Here is a 21,589-nt window from a genome sequence, read left to right as displayed (position 1 = left end):
CTACAGTAAAGAATAGAATTATCAGACACATACATGCACATGATACGTTGGGGAAAAGTCAACATGGCTTTTATAAAGGGAAATCATGCTCTCCAATCTAGTCTAATTCTTTGAGGGTGTCCGCAAGCATGTGGACATCAAGCATGATCCAGTGGATAATAGAGTACTTGGTCTTTCAGAAAGTCTTTGACAAGGTCCCTCAGCACAAGCTCTTAAACAAACTAAGCAGTCATGGGGCAGGATGGAAGGTCCTCTCATGGATCGGTAACTGCTTAATGGGAAACAAAGGGTAGGAATAAATGGGAAGTTTTCACAATGGAAAGCAGTAAATAGCGAGTCCCCCAAGGATTTATACTGAGACTTGTGCTTTTCAATATATTCCCAAATGATCTGGAAAAGAGGTGAACAGTGAGATAGGAAAGTTTGCAGACAATACTAAATTACTCAAGATAGTGAAGTCCAAAGCTGACTGCAAAGGGTTACATAGGGATCTCACTAAACTGGGTGATTGCGAAAGAAAATGGCAGATGAAATTCAATGTTGATAAATGCAAAGTAATGCACATTTGAGGGGGGGGGGGGACACTCTCAGCTATACATACAAAATGATGGGGTCTAAATTTAGCTATTGTCACTCAAGAAAGAGATCTTGACGTCACTGTGGATAGTTCTCTGAAAACACCTGCTCAATATGCAGCAGCAGTCAGAAAAGCTAACAATGTTAGGAACCATTAGTAAAGGGATAGATAAGAAGACTGATGATATCATAATGCCCCTATATAAATCCATTGTATGCCCACACTTTGAATACTGTGTGCAGTTCTAGTCGCCCCATGTAAAGAAAAGATATATTAGAATTGGAAAAGGTACAGAGAATGTAAGAAAAATGACCAGGGAAATGGAACAGTTTCCATATGAGGGGAGATTAACAAGACTGGGCCTGTTTAATTTAGAAAAGAGATGACTAAGGAGAGATGTGACACAGGTCTATAAAATCATTAATGGTATGAAGAAAGTGATATAAAGGAGTAAATAACACCTCCATGTTAACACAAGAACCGGGGTCACCCAATGTAATTAATAGGCAGCAGATTTAAAACAAACATAAGGAAGTACTTCACACAATGCACAGTCAACCTGTAGAACTTGTTACCAGGGGATGTTGTGAAGGCCAAAATATAACTGGGTTAATAAAAGAATTAGATTAGTTCATGGAGGATAGGTCCATCAACGGTTATTAATCAAGATGGTCAGGGATACAACCCCATGCTCCAGAAATCCCTAAATCTCTGACTACTAGAAGCTGGGACTGGATGACATCATTCACTTAATAATTGCCCTGTTCTGTTCATTCCCTCTGAAGCATCTGGCACTGACTCCTCTTTGGAAGACAGGATACTGGCTTAGATGAACTATTGGTCTGACCCAGCATGGCAGCGTTGACATGTTTCTGGTTTTATTTTCAGGAGACAAAAACCTTCGTAAGACTGGACTGCTTGTCATCAGCAAACTGGATTCAATGACCTCCTTGAATCTGTGTTTTCAGGGATTAAGTCAAATCTCAGTTGCTGAATTGTTGGCAGATGTTATCAGGGTAGGTGCAGTGCTTTGGATTTTGGGCATGGAATTGCTTGCCTACATCCTACTTTTGTCCATTGTTTGAGAAACCTGACAGAAGTAATCATTTTATTAAAACTAGTGTTACATAGACAACATAATATTGGACTCTGGCTCGCTAAAGCCAGGAAGCTCCATAAAAAGTTGTTGGGACTTGGTGTCAGCTTCTTAATTTTAGGAAAAGAATTGCTTTTTGCTTAACATTGGCACTGGCTCACCTACAATTTTGACAACTAAAGGGGTAGCTAATGGATCAATCCTAGTCCAATTGAGGTCACTGAAAACACTCCAAATGACTTAAATGAGAGTGGGATTGGACCCTTAATGATTAACATGTATGAACAGATATATATTTGCATGGTTTATAATTGGCGGTTCTCTCTTCTTGTTCTTTAATTTCCCTCCTCTGCCTTCTCAAATTCACAGATTATTTTTATACAACTCCTGCAAAGAAGCTTTGTAAACACACAAAGTATGACAATGATTTTGTCTCCCCCCTCCTACTTCCCTCAGATGCACATTATCTCATTATGTTCTAAAGAACTATCTTCCAGGCAGAGCACTGCAGATCCAATTAAATCTGCTTCTGTATCAACACTGCTCTTAAGCAACATGTATTGATTGGTGAAGCTTTGGACCCACTTTAATCAAGTAATCTAAACAGGGCTTAAGCTTCAAAAGCCTGGTGATGCTCCGAGCTTCAAAGCTCTTACTTACACTGAATTAATTTATCCTGGATGTTCTAATGCTCCCAGCAACCCTATGGATTATAATGTTAGAGGTTGTAATCATGGCTCTGATAATATTCCCTAATCTTAGATGCTATTGATTATAATGTAAAGGCAGAAAGGGAAATGGGAAAGACAGGGAGAAAACAAAAGGCTTTGATTTTACTGAGCAAGACTGACTCATTCACTCCTGTTGTAGTCTGTTGGTAAGGGATATCATAAAGTGCACCTCAGTTCTTTCTTCAATATAGATTTATTCTGTTATGGACTGAGTGTCAAACCCTCATTTCCAGACTTTCTCTACTGTAGCTGTATTATTCCACAGAAGGTGAAACATAAACATACTCCCTTTGAGGGGGAGCTTACATTGAGTATCTAGTGTGATAGTACTTACATAACACTATTCAGCCTTTTTCCAGTCATCCGGGACTCAACCTTTTTCTTTCTGAGGCCTACCAACATGCTATAAAAACTCCATGGTCCACCTGTGCCAGAACAACTGCTTTTCTGCATATAAAAGCCAGGGCTGGCGTTAGGGGGTTGCAAGCAGGGCACTTGCCCGTGGCCCCATGCCACAGGGGTCCTGTAAAGCTAAGTGGCTTGGGTTTCAGCCCCACCACAGCTTCAGCCCTGCTGCAGTGGGGCTCCAACTTCAGCCTTCTGCCCTGGGCCCCAAACCTGCTCGTGGCCCCCCAGGGGACCGCGATCACTCACTTGACAACCACTGGGCTAGATTATTTAATAGGCCCCTTTATCACTAGTTCCCATGATTCCTTGAATGTCATTGCCAACAGTAATGTCTTCTGTGGATTATTTTGAGAATAACATGTTAGGGAAAGGAGCAGAAGAAAATTTCAAAGTATTTTAATAGCTAATCAGTGAGCACTGTCGCCAGACATGGGCCTATGCAATTTTAATACTGTGACATCTCTCACCTTATGGGGGAAATGGAAGCCTATGAAGAGATTTCACACAGAGAGCTCTGATTACTATGGCAATAATTTCTTTTAACAGACATTCAAACACTTCTTGATTTAAAAAAAAAAATGATAATTTCACAGGTTGTCTTCCCATTTCACAGCAAATATGAATGTTCACAGTCTGAAGTTTAACTAGTCAGATGGGATTTTAATATCCACAGTTATTGCATTGTCAATTTGGGTTCCTACTGTTATTCAAGTGGTCTCATTCTCTAAACATTGCACGGTGCACATGACTTGAAACAGCCATGTGTGTTCCTTAAATATGTAAGTTACGCATGCTGCATGACTGATGAGCTTTTGTGACGCTATTAGTTGGCAATGCATAAAATGGGATATTAGTCATGATTTCCCACTTGACTCTTTTTCTCTCTCTCCCTCTCAAACTACAGTGAGTATTGCAGCATCTTTCAGGGCATATCATGGCAGAGGTGCCACTAATCTGCTACAATTAGTGACAAATGAACCTCAAAAGAGCCAAAGAGCTGGTTAACTCTTAGGGCTCAGCACTGGTTCAGTGACCCCATTGGTCACTGACTGCTGAAGTAGGGCCGCTCCTAAGTGTAGACAAGACCTCAGAAAACAGTAGTGAGGGAATAAAGTAAAATACCCAGGTATTCTGAACTCTAGAGTGAGGGATCCAAGACCTATGGATGACTGCGATTTGGGATGAAGGGGGTAGAGGTGTGTGCAGCCTTTGAAAAGTTTGCCCTTCATTTCCCAAGCTCTTGAAAAGAGTGAAGAGAGACAGCTCTGCTGATGAGTTTTGCCAGTGGTGATGTAAAATAGGGAATACACTCATCAGACTCTGTGGCACAGAGGAAAGTGGACATATGGACTTCCTGTTTCTCCCTTCCCTGTGCCCAGAATAATCCCTTATTATGAGCGCCACAGGAAAAAATGAGTATGTTTCTGCCTCTTGTGCGCTGCCTGTCAGGCACTTTTACGTAAGCATCCCTTTCTGTTCTCCACCTCAGGACAGAATGTCCTGCTGGAGCCAGTTGTTGTCTTTCATCACTGAGAGTAAACACACAGATTACATTCCATTCTGTCAATGTCCAGTGGATAACAGATGTGCTGCGGTATCTGTGCCTCCCCCTCTGTACTAAACTGAGCTCTCTCCTACACAACATGTGACACTAGATTATTCCTCATCAGTGATATAAAGGCTAGTATACCCCCTTAGGCTTCAGTACATCATCCTGCTTCGATCAACTCTCTGCGGGAAGTTTGTCTCCCTTGAAGTCATTCAAGATTAGGAACAAATTGTGATCTACAGGCTTCAGCCACTGTCAAGGTTCCTCCCCCACTCTGAACTCTAGGGTACAGATGTGGGGACCTGCATGAAAAACCTCCTAAGCTTATCTTTACCAGCTTAGGTCAAAACTTCCCCAAGGTACAAAATATTCCACCCGTTGTCCTTGGATTGGCCGCTACCACCACCAAACTAATACTGGTTACTGGGGAAGAGCTGTTTGGACTCTTCTTTCCCCCCAAAATACTTCCCAAAACCTTGCACCCCACTTCCTGGACAAGGTTTGGTAAAAAGCCTCACCAATTTGCCTAGGTGACTACAGACCCAGACCCTTGGATCTTAAGAACAATGAACAATCCTCCCAACACTTGCACCCCCCCTTTCCTGGGAAATGTTGGATAAAAAGCCTCACCAATTTGCATAGGTGACCACAGACCCAAACCCTTGGATCTGAGAACAGTGAAAAAGCATTCAGTTTTCTTACAAGAAGACTTTTAATAGAAATAGAAGTAAATAGAAATAAAGAAATCCCCCCTGTAAAATCAGGATGGTAGATATCTTACAGGGTTATTAGATTCAAAAACAGAGAACCCCTCTAGGCAAAACCTTAAGTTACAAAAAAATACACAGACAGAAATAGTCATTCTATTCAGCACAATTCTTTTCTCAGCCATTTAAAGAAATCATAATCTAACACATACCTAGCTAGATTACTTACTAAAAGTTCTAAGACTCCACTCCTGGTCTATCCCCGGCAAAGACCAGCATATAGACAGACACACAGACCCTTTGTTTCTCTCCCTCCTCCCAGCTTTTGAAAGTATCTTGTCTCCTCATTGGTCATTTTGGTCAGGTGCCAGCGAGGTTACCTTTAGTTTCTTAACCCTTTACAGGTGAGAGGAGCTTTCCCCTGGCCAGGAGGGATTTCAAAGGGGTTTACCCTTCCCTTTATTTATGACAGCCACTCTGGCTTTTTTTTCTTAAAGCATCCCAGTATTGCTACCATCAGCGCTGCTCCACCAGGGCTAGCAATGGTGGGTGTTGGAAGTGTAGTTTGGCTCCCCCATTTAAGCACTGTGTTTAACTATGCCCAGAACAGGTACTGGACGTAGCAGTTAAAACACCAGCAGCTCCAATGTTTCATTCACATAGAGCTTCCCTCACACACTAAGAATGAAGTTATGGAGCCCGTAATGGGGTTCACACTGCTCCCTGGGTATTCAGCCCCAGGCCTCACTCTTCAATGAGTCAGGGATACTTCAGTCTGGTGCAGCACCCATGCTCTTTATTCTCAGACAGTTTCCCGCCACCAGTTCCTAACTATACACAGACTTCACAGCTACTTTACCTACAACAGGCCTAGCCAGCAACAGACTATAAGGCTCCCAGTTCCTGCTAGGCTGGGCTTAGCCTTTCCCCCTCCTCTGGCTTCCTCCCAGCCTTTATAGCTCTGGGCTAATAACACTGGCAGGTGCTGCCTGTTACCAGTCAGGCACAGGGCTATTCCCTTAACCCTAATCCATTCCCCTTGATTGGGGCTGGAGTGGCAGGAGCTGATTAAGGGCTTCTCAACCAGCACCCTCCCACAAAGCCATGCACCCCTTTTTAACAGCATTTATAAAGTGCTGAAGCCTCTCTGGCCTTTCTGTTGATGGTAGAGGTAAGTATCAGCAAAAACAATTTGGGGTACTGTAGGGGGAAGAATCTGATCTGTTACACTGAAACAGATTTCCAATGGATTGCATCCAGGATTTGGCTACATACTAATGAGGCCCTATTGATAGGCAGATGCTATGGAGGAGAGGAGGGGCTGTAGGGAAAGAATGCTTAATAAGCATGCTGCCCTCAAGGGTCAGGATATAAACTAGCAGAAAGAATTGAGTAAGATGCATGCCCATGCCAATGTATGTGTCCTGATGCTTCCTCATTGACTGAGAGCTACCATAAACTCTGCCCTGTGGACTTTTAGGTTTGCCTTTTCCTATCTGGAACCTGAATCTTGCAAGCTTTATTTTTACATTTAGAGTCTGGCTGAGGGACACTAACTTTACACTGAAATTAAACCATATTGTGCAGATTCCTTATTCCAGGTGAATACAGCTCCCTCATCAGCCTATCACAGCCCTTCTACTTAACTGTCAGTGTGATGTGCAGTAATAGCTTCTAAAACCAGAGAGAAGACGAAGCACTCCTACATGCAGGACAACACTTGAGAATGGCACCTTATACTGAGGACAAGACTTTGAGGAATTTAGAATACCCACACCTAGGTCACAAACTGAGGTAGACAGGGGAGGAAAGGTCTGGATTCATGGATCAGTCAAAGTCATTAGTTATATTTGACCTTTCTCTGCAACAAGAGATGAAGAGCAGGTGAAACTGAGTTTCATTATCATGCTTAAAGATCCCACACCACTCTAATTTCCCCTCCCCTCCCCTTAACTGCCTTTTGGGAAGTTGTTTGCAGTACTGAATAGACCAAGTTTTGAAGGCCTGGCCTGTCTGTGGAGTTTTTGCACTAATGGAACTAAACAGATTTTGTTATAGCAGTGCAAACCTCTGACATATGTACACTTACACTGGTTTAAAACACATTTAAACCACTTTAATTAAGTAAATCATCAGATTAAGCTAAAGTAGACTGAAATAAAGGCAAGTTTTTAAACCAGTTTAAGTGCATTTACATTAGGGATTTCTGTGGGTATAACTAAATTGATTCATTTACACCAGTACAAGTTTCTAGTTATCAGTATGAGTTTCTAATCTAGAGAAGCCCTTAGTGATAAACAGGCTAGATTGCAGACTGTGTGTGTTAATTTTCTATTTGCTTCTTTCTTGTTGTTTTTGTCTTCTCCCTCCCCCCCCCCCCCTTCTTGCAGAGAAGAGAAGTGATTGCTAATGAATTGCAAGCATGGGGTATGGGAAAATTAGTTAACATGGACTGAGTGTTCAGAAATACAAATACATTAAAGTGATTAAGCAATGGATGGAAATTGACCCAAAGAGCAGGTTCTACTGAGAAAACATGTGAGAATGTAAATTAATGTGACTTGATGAAACCTGAAATGTCATAACACAGCAGGGCATACAACACATCAGAGGAAATGTGGAAATTATGCTTTTTTCCTGAAAGCATGGTTTTCTAAAACTAAGTGACTCTTAAATTCTTCTAACAAGACAATAAAGGAGTTAGTGTCAAGAAAAAGGTTATTGTTGGTTATCAGTCAATGCTGGGGTTGATTTATCAGATGTTTCCTGATTTTATTACTCTGGCTACGTGGGTGTGGGCACTCCTTTTATTTGTTTGGATCTCTATTTTCTTCAACTTTGCTCAGAGAGATTTCTTAGCAGAGCAGAGGGTAAACTGTATCTTTGTCTGTATATTTTTTCCTCTATGTAATTTGTTTTTATTTTATACAATATTCTAAACTTAAATATTTTTAAAATAATAAAGACTAAATGACTAGTTTAGAAATTATGGACTCCATTCTCTAATAAAACATATTGTAACTAGGATGATGGAAGAGTCATTAGAAAGAACTAAGCAGCTAAATTGGCATGTTGTGTTTATATTTAAATAAATAAAGTTTGCACAGACATCATCTTGTCTGTGCTTTGTTTTGTTCATTTGACTGATAGATCATAGTCCTACCATTGTTTCTCAAGACACTATCTTCATCATGAAATATGAGAGAGATTCCACTCTGGAATGCTAAGGGTATGCATTCACAATTTCCAACAGCTCTTCTGACCCCTGCTTCTTCTCTAACTATAGAGTGGATGGAGCAGGAAACATATAGCTCCTTATTGCTCTGAATTCTATCTTTTCTTGTACATGGTTATTTTCTCCTTCTCATTATATTGTATCCTAGTGCTGGATTTGATAATCTGTCATAGTTAGCTGTTCAGCACCTTGATGTTGTCTTTGTTTTCTATCTACTGATTCAGCTGCTCCTCCTACTAACTGATCATGATCATTTATTCAAAGTCACAATGAGGATTGTCAAGGTTCCTCCCCCACTCTGAACTCTAAGGTATAGATATGGGGACCTGCATGAAAACCTCCTAAGCTTACTTTTACCAGCTTAGGTTAAAACTTCCCCAAGGTACAAATTTAATTTTATCCTTTGTCCTTGAAATATCCACTGCCACCACCAAACTCTAACTGGGTTTACTGGGAAACGTAGTTTGGACACATCTTTCCCCCCCAAAATCCTCCCAAGCCTTGCACCCCACTTCCTGGGAAAGGTTTGGTAAAAATCCTCACCAATTTGCATAGGTGACCACAGACCCAAACCCTTGGATCTGAGAACAATGAAAAAGCATTCAGTTTTCTTACAAGAAGACTTTTAATAGAAATAGAAGTAAAGGAATCACACCTGTAAAATCAGGATGGTAGATACCTTACAGGGTAATTAGATTCAAAACATAGAGAATCCCTCTAGGCAAAACCTTAAGTTACAAAAAAGACACAGACAGAAATAGTCATTCTATTCAGCACAATTCTTTTCTCAGCCATTTAAAGAAATCATAATCTAACGCATACCTAGCTAGATTACTTACTAAAAGTTCTAAGACACCATTCCTGGTCTATCCCCAGCAAAAGCAGCGTACCGACAGACACAGACCCTTTGTTTCTCTCCCTCCTCCCAGCTTTTGAAAGTATCTTGTCTCCTCATTGGTCATTTTGGTCAGGTGCCAGCAAGGTTACCTTTAGCTTCTTAACCCTTTACAGATGAGAGGATTTTTCCTCTGGCCAGGAGGGATTTTAAAGGGGTTTACCCTTCCCTTTATATTTATGACACGCCCCCCAAATCTCAGCTAGGGTGAAACACTGGCTGGGATTTCTTCCTGGAGCTCTAGGAAAAACAGAGTTAATAAGACACATGCATCTCTAAATATACTACCAAGTACATAAAGACTAACAATATTTTCCACATCTCAAGGATGATTTTAACCAGTTGATTCTGGGAAACTTTCACGGGAGAGTGCATCAGCCACTTTGTTAGAAGCTCCTGAGATGTGTTGGATGTCAAAATCAAAATCTTGGAGAGCTAAACTCCACCGAAGAAGTTTTTTGTTATTTTCTTTGACGGTGTGAAGCCACTTCAGTGCAGCATGGTCGGTTTGTAGGTGGAAACGCCGTCCCCAAATATATGGGCGTAGCTTTTCCAGAGCATAGACAATGGCGTAACATTCTTTTTCACTGACTGACCAGTTGCTTTCCCTCTCAGACAGTTTTTTGCTGAGAAACACTACAGGGTGGAATTCTTGATCAGGTCCTTTCTGCATTAAAACTGCTCCCACACCACGCTCGGACGCATCTGTGGTTACTAGGAACGGTTTGTCAAAGTCTGGGGCCCTTAGTACAGGGTCAGACATGAGTGTCGCTTTAAGCTTGTTAAAGGCCTTCTGACACTTTTCGGTCCACTGAATGGCATTTGGCTGTTTCTTTTTGGTTAGGTCTGTCAGTGGGGCGGCGATTTGGCTGTATTGCGGTACAAATCGTCTGTAATAACCGGCCAAGCCTAAGAAGGATTGAACCTGTTTCTTTGACTTTGGGACAGGCCACTTTTGGATAGCATCCACTATGGCCTGTAGGGGGCTGATAGTTCCTTGACCCACCTGGTGTCCAAGGTAAGTCACTCTGTTTAGGCCTATTTGACACTTCTTAGCCTTAACAGTTAGTCCTGCCTCCCTTATGCGCTCAAGGACTTTTTGTAGATGTTCCAGGTGGTCTGCCCAGGAATCCGAAAATATGGCCACATCGTCAAGGTAGGCGACTGCATATTCTCCTAAACCCGCTAGGAGACCATCTACAAGTCTTTGGAAGGTCGCGGGTGCATTTCGCAGCCCGAAAGGAAATACATTAAATTCATACAGCCTGAGATGTGTAGTGAAGGCTGACCTTTCCTTGGCAGATTCATCTAGCGGTACCTGCCAGTACCCCTTGGTTATGTCCAAGGTAGAGATGAACTGAGCCCGTCCCAGTTTCTCTAATAGTTCATCCGTGCGTGGCATTGGATAGTTGTCTGGGCGAGTTACAGCATTTAGCTTATGGTAGTCCACGCAAAAACATATTTCCTCATCTGGTTTGGGAACTAGAACCACTGGAGATGCCCATGCACTTCCAGAGGGGCGGATTACACCCATCTGTAACATAGAATCATAGAATATCAGGGTTGGAAGGGACCCCAGAAGGTCATCTAGTCCAACCCCCTGCTCAAAGCAGGACCAATTCCCAGTTAAATCATCCCAGCCAGGGCTTTGTCAAGCCGGACCTTAAAAACCTCTAAGGAAGGAGATTCTACCACCTCCCTAGGTAACGCATTCCAGTGTTTCACCACCCTCTTAGTGAAAAAGTTTTTCCTAATATCCAATCTAAACCTCCCCCACTGCAACTTGAGACCATTACTCCTCGTTCTGTCATCTGTTACCATTGAGAACAGTCTAGAGCCGTCCTCTTTGGAACCCCCTTTCAGGTAGTTGAAAGCAGCTATCAAATCCCCCCTCATTCTTCTCTTCTGCAGGCTAAACAATCCCAGCTCCCTCAGCCTCTCCTCATAACTCATGTGTTCCAGACCCCTAATCATTTTTGTTGCCCTTCGCTGGACTCTCTCCAATTTATCCACATCCTTCTTGAAGTGTGGGGCCCAAAACTGGACACAGTACTCCAGATGAGGCCTCACCAATGTCGAATAGAGGGGAACGATCACGTCCCTCGATCTGCTCGCTATGCCCCTACTTATACATCCCAAAATGCCATTGGCCTTCTTGGCAACAAGGGCACACTGCTGACTCATATCCAGCTTCTCGTCCACTGTCACCCCTAGGTCCTTTTCCGCAGAACTGCTGCCTAGCCATTCGGTCCCTAGTCTGTAGCTGTGCATTGGGTTCTTCCGTCCTAAGTGCAGGACCCTGCACTTATCCTTATTGAACCTCATCAGATTTCTTTTGGCCCAATCCTCCAATTTGTCTAGGTCCTTCTGTATCCTATCCCTCCCCTCCAGCGTATCTACCACTCCTCCCAGTTTAGTATCATCCGCAAATTTGCTGAGAGTGCAATCCATACCATCCTCCAGATCATTTATGAAGATATTGAACATATCCTGGATCTCCCGTTCTATAGCAGTTTTAGCTTGAGGAGACACCCAGTAAGGTTGGACTTTAATTGGGCGAGCATTACCTGTGTCAATGGAGTGGTATGCCCGTTCAGTCAGTCCTGGGGTGGCCGAGAACGTTGGCGCGTAGCTAGTGCACAGCTCCTGGATCTGCTGTCGCTGCATACACCCAAGGGTCATGGAGAGGTTCACCTCTTCCATACCACCACCACGTTTCCCTTCGTAGTAGACACCTTCAGGCCACTCAGCGTCGTCTCCTCCCTGGGCTGTAAACTGACAAACCTTTAATTCTCTGGAATAAAAGGGCTTTAGAGAATTAATATGGTACACCTTAGGCTTTCGGTTGGAGGTGGGGAATGCTATGAGATAATTAACAGCTCCCAGGCGCTCCTGGACCGTGAATGGCCCTTCCCACGATGCTTCCATTTTATGGGCCTGGAGTGCCTTTAAGACCATGACCTGGTCTCCTACTTTGAAGGAACGCTCTCTGGCATGTTTATCATACCAGGCTTTTTGCTCTTTTTGAGCATCCTGTAAGTTTTCTTTAGCAAGGGCTAAAGAGGTTTGGAGAGTGTTTTGTAGGTTGGTTACAAAGTCCAGAATGTTAGTTCCTGGAGAAGGTGTAAATCCCTCCCATTGCTGCTTCGCCAACTGTAATGGCCCCTTAACCTCACGGCCATATACAAGTTCAAATGGGGAAAACCCTAAACTGGGGTGTGGTACAGCTCTGTAGGCAAAGAGCAACTGCTGCAACACTAGGTCCCAATCACTGGAGTGCTCATTTATGAATTTACGTATCACGGCCCCCAAAGTTCCATTAAACTTCTCCACCATGCCATTTGTCTGATGGTGGTAAGGAGTGGCAACCAAGTGTTTTACCCCATGAGCTTCCCAAAGGTTTTCCATAGTTCCTGCCAGGAAATTAGTCCCTGCATCTGTGAGGATGTCGGAGGGCCAACCTACCCTGGCAAAAATGTCTGCTAGTGCCTGGCACACACTTTTAGCCCTGGTGTTGCTTAGAGCTACTGCTTTCGGCCATCGGGTGGCAAAATCCATGAAAGTCAGTATGTACTGCTTTCCTCTGGGTGTCTTTTTTCGGAAAAGGACCTAGAATATCCACAGCTACTCGCAGAAATGGAACTTCAATGATGGGGAGTGGCTGGAGAGGGGCTTTGACCTGGTCTTGGGGTTTTCCCACTCTTTGGCATACTTCACAAGATCGGACATAGGTAGAAACATCCTTGCCCATTCCCTCCCAGTGGAATGACCCCCCCAAACGGTTTTCGGTCCTGTTCACCCCAGCGTGGCCACTAGGGTGATCATGGGCTAAGCTCAAGAGCTTGGCCCGGTATTTAGTTGGAACTACCAACTGTCTCTGAGGATGCCAGTCTTCCTGGTGTCCACCAGAAAGAGTTTCCTTGTATAAAAGTCCTCTTTCTACAACAAACCTGGATCGATTAGAAGAGCTGAGAGGCGGTGGGTTGCTCCGTGCCACCGTCCAAGCTCTCTGGAGGCTTTCATCTGCTTCCTGTTCGGTCTGGAACTGTTCCCTTGATGCTGGAGACATCAGTTCCTCATTGGATTGTGGACCTATGCTTGGTCCCTCTGGAAGCGATGTAGGGGATGGGGCTGTTTCCATTGACTGTGAACCGCTTTCCGCTGGTGCACTATGTTGGGATTCAGGCTCCGGCTGAGCCTCTTGTGTAGGGTTATCGGCTGCTGCCGGTTCAGGTTCGGTGGGGCCCTCTGGTGTTGAGATTGAAAGTACTGGATTCAGTGCTGGCAAATGGTCTGGTGCTGGTTGTTCCGCTGGTTCCGGTTCTGGAACTGGTTCCATCTGGGTCTCTGGGACTGGATCCACTACTGCTGTGACAGACATTGGCCTGGGGACTGGGTCCTGATAGAAGTTTCTGGAACAGAGCTAGGCCTCACAGCTTGTTTAGCCTGGCTACGGGTGACCATTCCCACCCTCTTGGCCCGCTTCACATGATTGGCCAAGTCATCCCCATGCTGTTGGGGGAAGGGATAATCATCATAGACTGCAAAAGTCCACATTCCTGACCAGCCCTGGTACTGGACAGGCAACTTGGCTGTAGGCAAATTGAAAGAGTTGGACTTGAAGGGTTGAATCGTCACTTGGATCTCTGGGTTGATTAAATTGGGGTCCACTAAGGAAGCATGGATAGCTGACACTTGTGCTCCAGTGTCCCTCCACGCGGTGACCTTCTTCTCGCCCACACTCACAGTTTCCCTCCGCTCCAAGGGTAACTGGGAGGTATCTGGGCCTGCAGACCTCTGGTGTGATTCCGGTGCAGTGAACTGTAATCTGTTGGGGTTCTTGGGGCAGTTGGCCTTTACATGCCCCAGCTCGTTACATTTAAAACATCGTCCAGCTGACGGGTTACTGGGGCGAGGTGGGTTGCTGGAGAACGGGGTGGTGGGACGATAAGGGGTCTGGAGGGTTCTTTGGGAGGTAGGTGGGGCTTTGGGTGGCCCCCGGCAATAGGGTGTGGTCTGGGGTTGTCCCTTCTGGTCTCCGCTCCAACTGCAACCAGTTTTCTTCTTCTCTGCCACCTCCACCCATCTGGCTCCAATCTCTCCTGCCTCGATTACAGTTTTGGGTTTCCCGTCTAGGATGTATCTTTCTATTTCCTCAGGAACACCCTCTAAGAATTGTTCCATTTGCATTAGGAAGGGCAAATTTACTGGAGATTCAACACTTGCTCCTGATATCCAGGCATCCCAATGTTTCACAATGTGGTAGGCATGTCGGGTAAATGACACATCTGGTTTCCACCTTAGGGCTCTGAACCTCCGACGAGACTGATCGGGTGTTATCCCCATTCTGACTCTCGCCTTGGATCTAAACAGTTCATACTTGTTCATGTGTTCTTTAGGCATCTCAGCTGCCACCTCAGCTAAGGGTCCACTGAGCTGCGGCCTTAGCTCTGCCATGTATTGGTCAGTAGAGATGTTGTACCCAAGGCAGGCCCTTTCGAAGTTTTCTAAGAAGGCCTCAGTATCCTCACCTGCCTTGTAGGTGGGGAACTTTCTGGGATGGGGAGTGGTACCTGGAGAAGGATTGCTAGGGTTTGTTGGTATATTCTGCTGAGCCTTTACCTTCTCCATCTCCAGTGCATGCTTCCTCTCTTTTTCCCGCTCTTCCTTCTTCAGCCGCATGAGTTCTATCTGTCTTTCATGTTCCCTTTGTTTTCCCTCAGCCTGAAATCTGGCTAATTCCAGCTTCTGTCGAGCCGTGGATTTTGTCATCCTAACCTCTCTGTTTTTAACTAACTTTACACCTGAGGTTTAGAAATAAACAAACAAAACTTGGCTGTAAAATTTTGCTGTGCTGGAATAGAATACCTATTTTCTGATAGTGATTGTCAGCCTACAGAAAGAGACAATTCCCTTTGTCTCTGCTCTGGCCCCAAATCAAAGCAGAAAACCTCCAACTACTTGGAAACCTGCTTACCAGCAGCCTAAAGGAAAAAAACTTCCTTTTCAAACCGGTGCTCCTTGTAAAAAAAAATCAAAATCCTAAAAAAAAGCCCCTGCCACTTTTGTCTCCAGGCAAATGGGTAGAACACCCCCCCCCCCATTTACTTTTAGGAAAAAAAACTTCTGGTTTACCAAGACTGTGAATTTCCCTGCAAGAGGTTAAGTACCCTGCCTCCAGGCAAAAAAAACCTGCAATTCACAAAGATAATCCCCTTTTGTCTCTCCTCTGGCCCCAAAGCAGAGAAAAAACAAGCTGCTTTCCAGCAGCTCCAAAGGGAAAAAAAAAATTTCCTGTTTAAAATCTGTATTTCTAGTTCAGAAAATCTCAAATTGATCTCAAAATGATTTCAGGTTAATCCCACCACTCTGCCACCATGTCAAGGTTCCTCCCGCACTCTAAACTCTAGGGTACAGATGTGGGGACCTGCATGAAAACCTCCTAAGCTTACTTTTACCAGCTTAGGTTAAAACTTCCCCAAGGTACAAATTAATTTTATCCTTTGTCCTTGGAATATCCACTGCCACCACCAAACTCTAACTAGGTTTACTGGGAAACATAGTTTGGACACGTCTTTCCCCCCAAAATCCTCCCAAGCCTTGCACCCCACTTCCTGGGAAAGGTTTGGTAAAAATCCTCACCAATTTGCATAGGTGACCACAGACCCAAACCCTTGGATCTGAGAACAATGAAAAAGCATTCAGTTTTCTTACAAGAAGACTTTTAATAGAAATAGAAGTAAAGGAATCACCTCTGTAAAATCAGGATGGTAGATACCTTACAAGGTAATTAGATTCAAAACATAGAGAATCCCTCTAGGCAAAACCTTAAGTTACAAAAAAGACACGCAGACAGAAATAGTCATTCTATTCAGCACAGTTCTTTTCTCAGCCATTTAAAGAAATCATAATCTAACGCATACCTAGCTAGATCACTTACTAAAAGTTCTGGAGTACTGTGTCCAGTTTTGGGCCCCACACTTCAAGAAGGATGTGGATAAATTGGAGAGAGTCCAGCGAAGGGCAACAAAAATGATTAGGGGTCTGGAACACATGAGTTATGAGGAGAGGCTGAGGGAGCTGGGATTGTTTAGCCTGCAGAAGAGAAGAATGAGGGGGGATTTGATAGCTGCTTTCAACTACCTGAAAGGGGGTTCCAAAGAGGATGGCTCTAGACTGTTCTCAATGGTAGCAGATGACAGAACGAGGAGTAATGGTCTCAAGTTGCAGTGGGGGAGGTTTAGATTGGATATTAGGAAAAACTTTTTCACTAAGAGGGTGGTGAAACACTGGAATGCGTTACCTAGGGAGGTGGTAGAATCTCCTTCCTTAGAGGTTTTTAAGGTCAGGCTTGACAAAGCCCTGGCTGGGATGATTTAACTGGGATTTGGTCCTGCTTCGAGCAGGGGGTTGGACTAGATGACCTTCTGGGGTCCCTTCCAACCCTTATATTCTATGATTCTAAGACTCCATTCCTGTTCTATCCCCGGCAAAAGCAGCGTACCGATAGACACAGACCCTTTGTTTCTCTCCCTCCTCCCAGCTTTTGAAAGTATCTTGTCTCCTCATTGGTCATTTTGGTCAGGTGCCAGCAAGGTTACCTTTAGCTTCTTAACCCTTTACAGATGAGAGGATTTTTCCTCTGGCCAGGAGGGATTTTAAAGGGGTTTACCCTTCCCTTTATATTTATGACAAGGGTGGATTAAGGACAAAGTAGCAGTTAGGGATGGGTCTAAATCACAATATTAAGATATAGATCTGAATCTTTTCCAAGTTTGGGATGTTGGATCTAGCAGTTTGATTCTCTGATAATCAACCATATCTCTAAATTTTTCCTGACTTTTTTTTTTTTAAACTACAAACCAGATGGCTAACATTCTCACAATTTTTGGTTGTATTTAATGATTTGGTCAAAGTGATGCTGCACATTATTCTTATTAAAGTTTTACAGCTTTAAAGATCCACAAGATGTGCAAGCAGAAACCCATGGTGCACTAGCAGTTACCTTGTCACATTGGCTTATTGTTTAGTTGATTTTTCCGCAATCTTCCTTGTGGTGGTTGCCCAAGCTTCAAAATTCAGATTTCAAGTGCCCAATGTTTGGTCCAGTGTGTCAGAAAGAGAGATGTCACCTGTTAATTCTGGGTTCAGATTTCAAGCCTCTCCTTTGATGTGTGGGGTATTTCAAACTCTCTTAAATGTCATTAGATGGGGCAGTAATTAAAGTGGGAGGCATGAATGAGATTTAATCCTGAGTATGTGTAGATTAGGAATGGCAATCTGTCTGGGAAGGAGATGTTATCCACACTTAACCTGGAAATAAAGCTGACTTAACACAGATCGAAAAAGGGTCAGACATGTCCTGGAGCATTACAGCCAGCAAACCATAGAGGCAGAGGCTTAATAGCTCTGGAGACGCCAGCTAGAGACCTTGTCAGACTCCAAATCCACAGATTCTGCTATGCAGGAGGGACATCCACTTCACTAACAGTTTCAGAGTAGCAGCCGTGTTAGTCTGTATCCGCAAAAAGAAAACGAGGTCTTGTGGCACCATAGAGATTAACAAATTTAATTTGTTAGTCTCTAAGGTGCCACAAGTCCTCCTTTTCTTTTCACTAACAGTATAAGTTCTGGGAAAGTAATTGCTGTTTTTAAGAGACCCAAATTATTTTGAGCATTTTAAGAAAGATAGTATGAGAGTGAGGGTGCTCTGCCTTCACCTTTAGGAATGTAACCCCCTGTGGAACTTACTTTAGTTCCAGAGTGTGTCTATGCTAATAACTCAAGTAAAGGCCCATTGTCCCTGGGAAGCAGGGTGTTGTGATCCAAGGGTCTCAAAGCTGGATCTTCAGGGTTTACAAGAGCAGCCACGCCCCACCCTCCATCTGATAGCCTGTGGATGCTTGCTTACCTGGGACACATGAAGCCAGGGCCGGCTCTAGGCACCAGCAAAACAAGCAGGTGCTTGGGGAGGCACATTTCTAGGGGTGGCACGGCCAGTGCTGGAATGCCGCCCCTAGAAATGTGCCCCCGCCGCCCCAGCTCACCTCCGCTCTGCCCGCTCCCCTGAGTGTGCCGCCGCTCTGCTTCTCCCCCCTCCCTCCCAGGCTTGCCGTGTGCCAAACAGCTGTTTCGCGCGGGCAAGCCTGGGAGGGAGGGAGGGAGGGAGGAGAAGCCGAGCGGTGGCGCACATGGGGGAGGCAGTGGTGGTGGAGCAGAGGTGAGCTGGGGCGGGGAACGGTTCCTCTACCTCCCCCCCCATTACTTCCTGTGCTCCCCCCCCTCCGCTCTGCCTGCTCCCCTGAACGTGCTGCCTCTCCCTCGCCTGAGAGGGAGGGGGAGTATGCGGAGCAGAGTTGAATTAGGGCGGGAGGTTGCGGGGCGGAAGCAATGGGGGGGGAATGCGGCATGCCCGGGGGAGGAGGCGGGGCTGGGGATTTGGAGAAGGGGTGGAGTTGGGGCAGAGCCAGGGGCGGGGGGCATGAAAAAAGTGGGGGTGACCAAAAATCATAGAGCTGGCCTGGCATGAAGCCCAGCCCCAGTTTGAGGCTCCACCCATGCAGTTCTGTTGGCAGAGTTCCAGAGCAGCTGATTGGCCCTACTTAAACCAGCAGCAGGAACAAGAAGCTGTCTGAACAATTAGGCTCTCCCCAGTTTTGTGGCTTCTTTTCCCCCCTGTTTGATTTCCTGACATCCTGACCTGGTGTGACTCTTGGCATCTGATTTGTGGTTCTGACCTCCAGTTTGACTCCTGACTCTGATATTCTGGTATCCTGACCCAGCCCCCGTACTGCTTCTCCCCAGCCCCACCCCACTCACCGGCAGTGGGAAGTGCAGCAACCCGGCCCCAGCCATGCTGCCAATGAGTGCTGGGGGGCGGTTCCTCCCTGCCCCCAAGCCAGCTCCCCCGCACCGCGGAGGCCTAGCTCCCCCCTACGGGGGGGCTGCATAAGGCCCCCGAATAGCTAGTGATGGCCCTGTTTGTGTTATTCCTTAGGAGTCTCCAACTATTTGGCAAGTAACTCATAGTTACCCTATGGTTAGAATTTTCCCTCAAGCTGCCTGGTGAATCCTGCCTGGAAGGAACAAGGGGGATGAAAGCACCACAGAGTAAATTTATCTAGGAAGAGAAGAAGAAAGTTATACCCTGCTGAGTTGGAGGCGGTGTCCAAATGAACCCAGGCTTCCCTAACCATCAACCAACCCTAACCATCAAAACCGGTAAGGAGGTAACCAGGTGGATAGGGGCGCTACAGGATATGATATTGGGTTAGCTGTGTAAAATAATGGTACTACATGAATTTTACTGGAATCATCTGACACATCATTGTGTGTTCATAACATTTCATAACTTTAAGTCTATATAATAAACACTGAGTTAAAGTTGGAGACGCGACCTTTACAGTCCAATGTTAAAATCCCTGTTGATCAAATAAATCTTATTTTCTAAGCAATGTTGCAAATTATCTTGTCCCCTCCCAATGTACAAATGTCCTGGGTTTGGAAGTGCCACTTACTAATCAGTGATCACATATGGCCCCTTGCGCCCTTCCACAAAAATTAAAATTCAGTTTCTAATTAAGTCCGTGCTTCGGAAAAGTGGTTTCTAACAAGAATTAGCCTGTGATGTGTTAATATAACAGGAGAACTGCAACTCATTTCTTTTTAATGGGGCTTTTCCATGAATAAAACAATGGCATGATTACAACATTTCCTGCAAATCTGTCTGGCATTAATAAAAAGCTTCACCCGCTTTAACTTATCTGGTCTGATTAGAGTGGCTTGAATATAAAGTACCTCCAAGTTATGAACAAAGTTCCTATTGCACTTTAAAAAAAAAAAAAAAGAAAAAAATGTTATTACTCTAAGTATGAATTCAATTATTCAGGCACTTCCCTGATCACTTGTATTTTAACTTTTTTTTTTTTTTCATTAGATGATGTATTCGTTTTATAAAGTCACATTTTATAAAGTCCCTTCTGGCTGTTTCCCGCTCTCCCCTCCCCCTTGACACGGGAGTTTGACTCACAAATATTAGAGAACTGGTTGTTTTCATGCATTAGTTTTTCCTTGGCTAACTGTTGATGTACTCTATTTCCTGTGCCAATATACACTATCGTCTTGATTTAATATGCATGTAGAGTGGTTTTACAAAAGCAAATGTCCAAGCAGAAAAATGAAAGGAACCTTCAATCTGCACAGAATGTATATTGAAAAGGACAGTCAGGATTACAGAGGAAGACAGCTTGGTATAAATAGGCCCTACCAAATTCACGGCCATGAAAAACGTCATGGACCGCGAAATCTGGTGTGCCCCCCCCCCCCCCCCCCCCCGCCGTGAAATCAGATCTTTTGTGTCCTTTTACCCTATACTATACTGATTTCATGGGAGAGACCAGAGATTCTCAAATCGGGGGTCCTGACCGAAAAGAGTTACAGAGGGGTCACAAGGTTATTTTAAAGGGGATTGTGTTATTGCCACCCATACTTCTGCGCTGCCTTCAGAGCTAGGTGGCTGGAGAGTGGTGGCAGTTGGCCAGGTGCCCAGCTCTGAAGGCAGCGCCCTGCCAGCAGTAGCACAGAAGTAAGGTGGCAATGCCATACCATTCCACCCTTACTTCTGCCCTGCTGCCTTCAGAGCTGGTCGGCTGGAGAGTGTCAGCTGCTGACTGAGGGCCCAGCTCTTCAGGCAGCAGCACAGAAGTAAGGTCAGCAGTACCACACCAGTCCACCCTTAGTTCTTCACTGCTGCTGGCAGTGGCTCTGCCTTAAGAGCTGGGATCCTGGCCAGCAGCTGTCACTCTCCAGCTGCCCAGCTCTGAAGGCAGCGCCGCTGTCAGCAGCAGTGCAGAAGTAAAGATAGCAGTACTGCAATGCCCCCTACAATGTCTTTGCAACCTCCTCCCTCACAACTGCTTTTTGGGTCAGGACCCCTACAATTACAACACCGTGAAATTTTGGATTTCAATAGCTAAACTCATGAGACTTACTATTTTTAAAATCCTATGACTGTGAAATTGTCCAAAATGGACTGTGAATTTGATAGGGTCCTAGGTCTACGATTTTAGGCCTAGAGGCTCCCATCTCTCTCCCCTCTCCCTCCAAAACAGTACTCCACAGGAAGGCTGGTGAGGTCTATATTGTCCAAAGGGAATGCAGGAGGAGTTATTTACAAGCATATTTACTGATGCTGAAAAAGAGAGTAATATAATATGATGTATAAAAACAGACTACTCTAAAAGAGAGAAAACAGGTAAGCAAAAATTTTAGGCAGTATAATTAACAAGGCAAGGAGCAAAACCACTCTCAGCACTGCTCTAGTGGTAGATAATATACATTTAAAGTTAAAGGAATAATTTACAAAGTTATTTTTAAACCAATTCGTGAAGCC

Source organism: Caretta caretta, chromosome 6, assembly GCF_965140235.1.
Source record: "Caretta caretta isolate rCarCar2 chromosome 6, rCarCar1.hap1, whole genome shotgun sequence".
Lineage (NCBI taxonomy): Eukaryota > Metazoa > Chordata > Testudines > Cheloniidae > Caretta > Caretta caretta.
The sequence above is the reverse complement of the archived record's forward strand: the minus strand, read 5'-3'. Positions refer to the sequence as shown.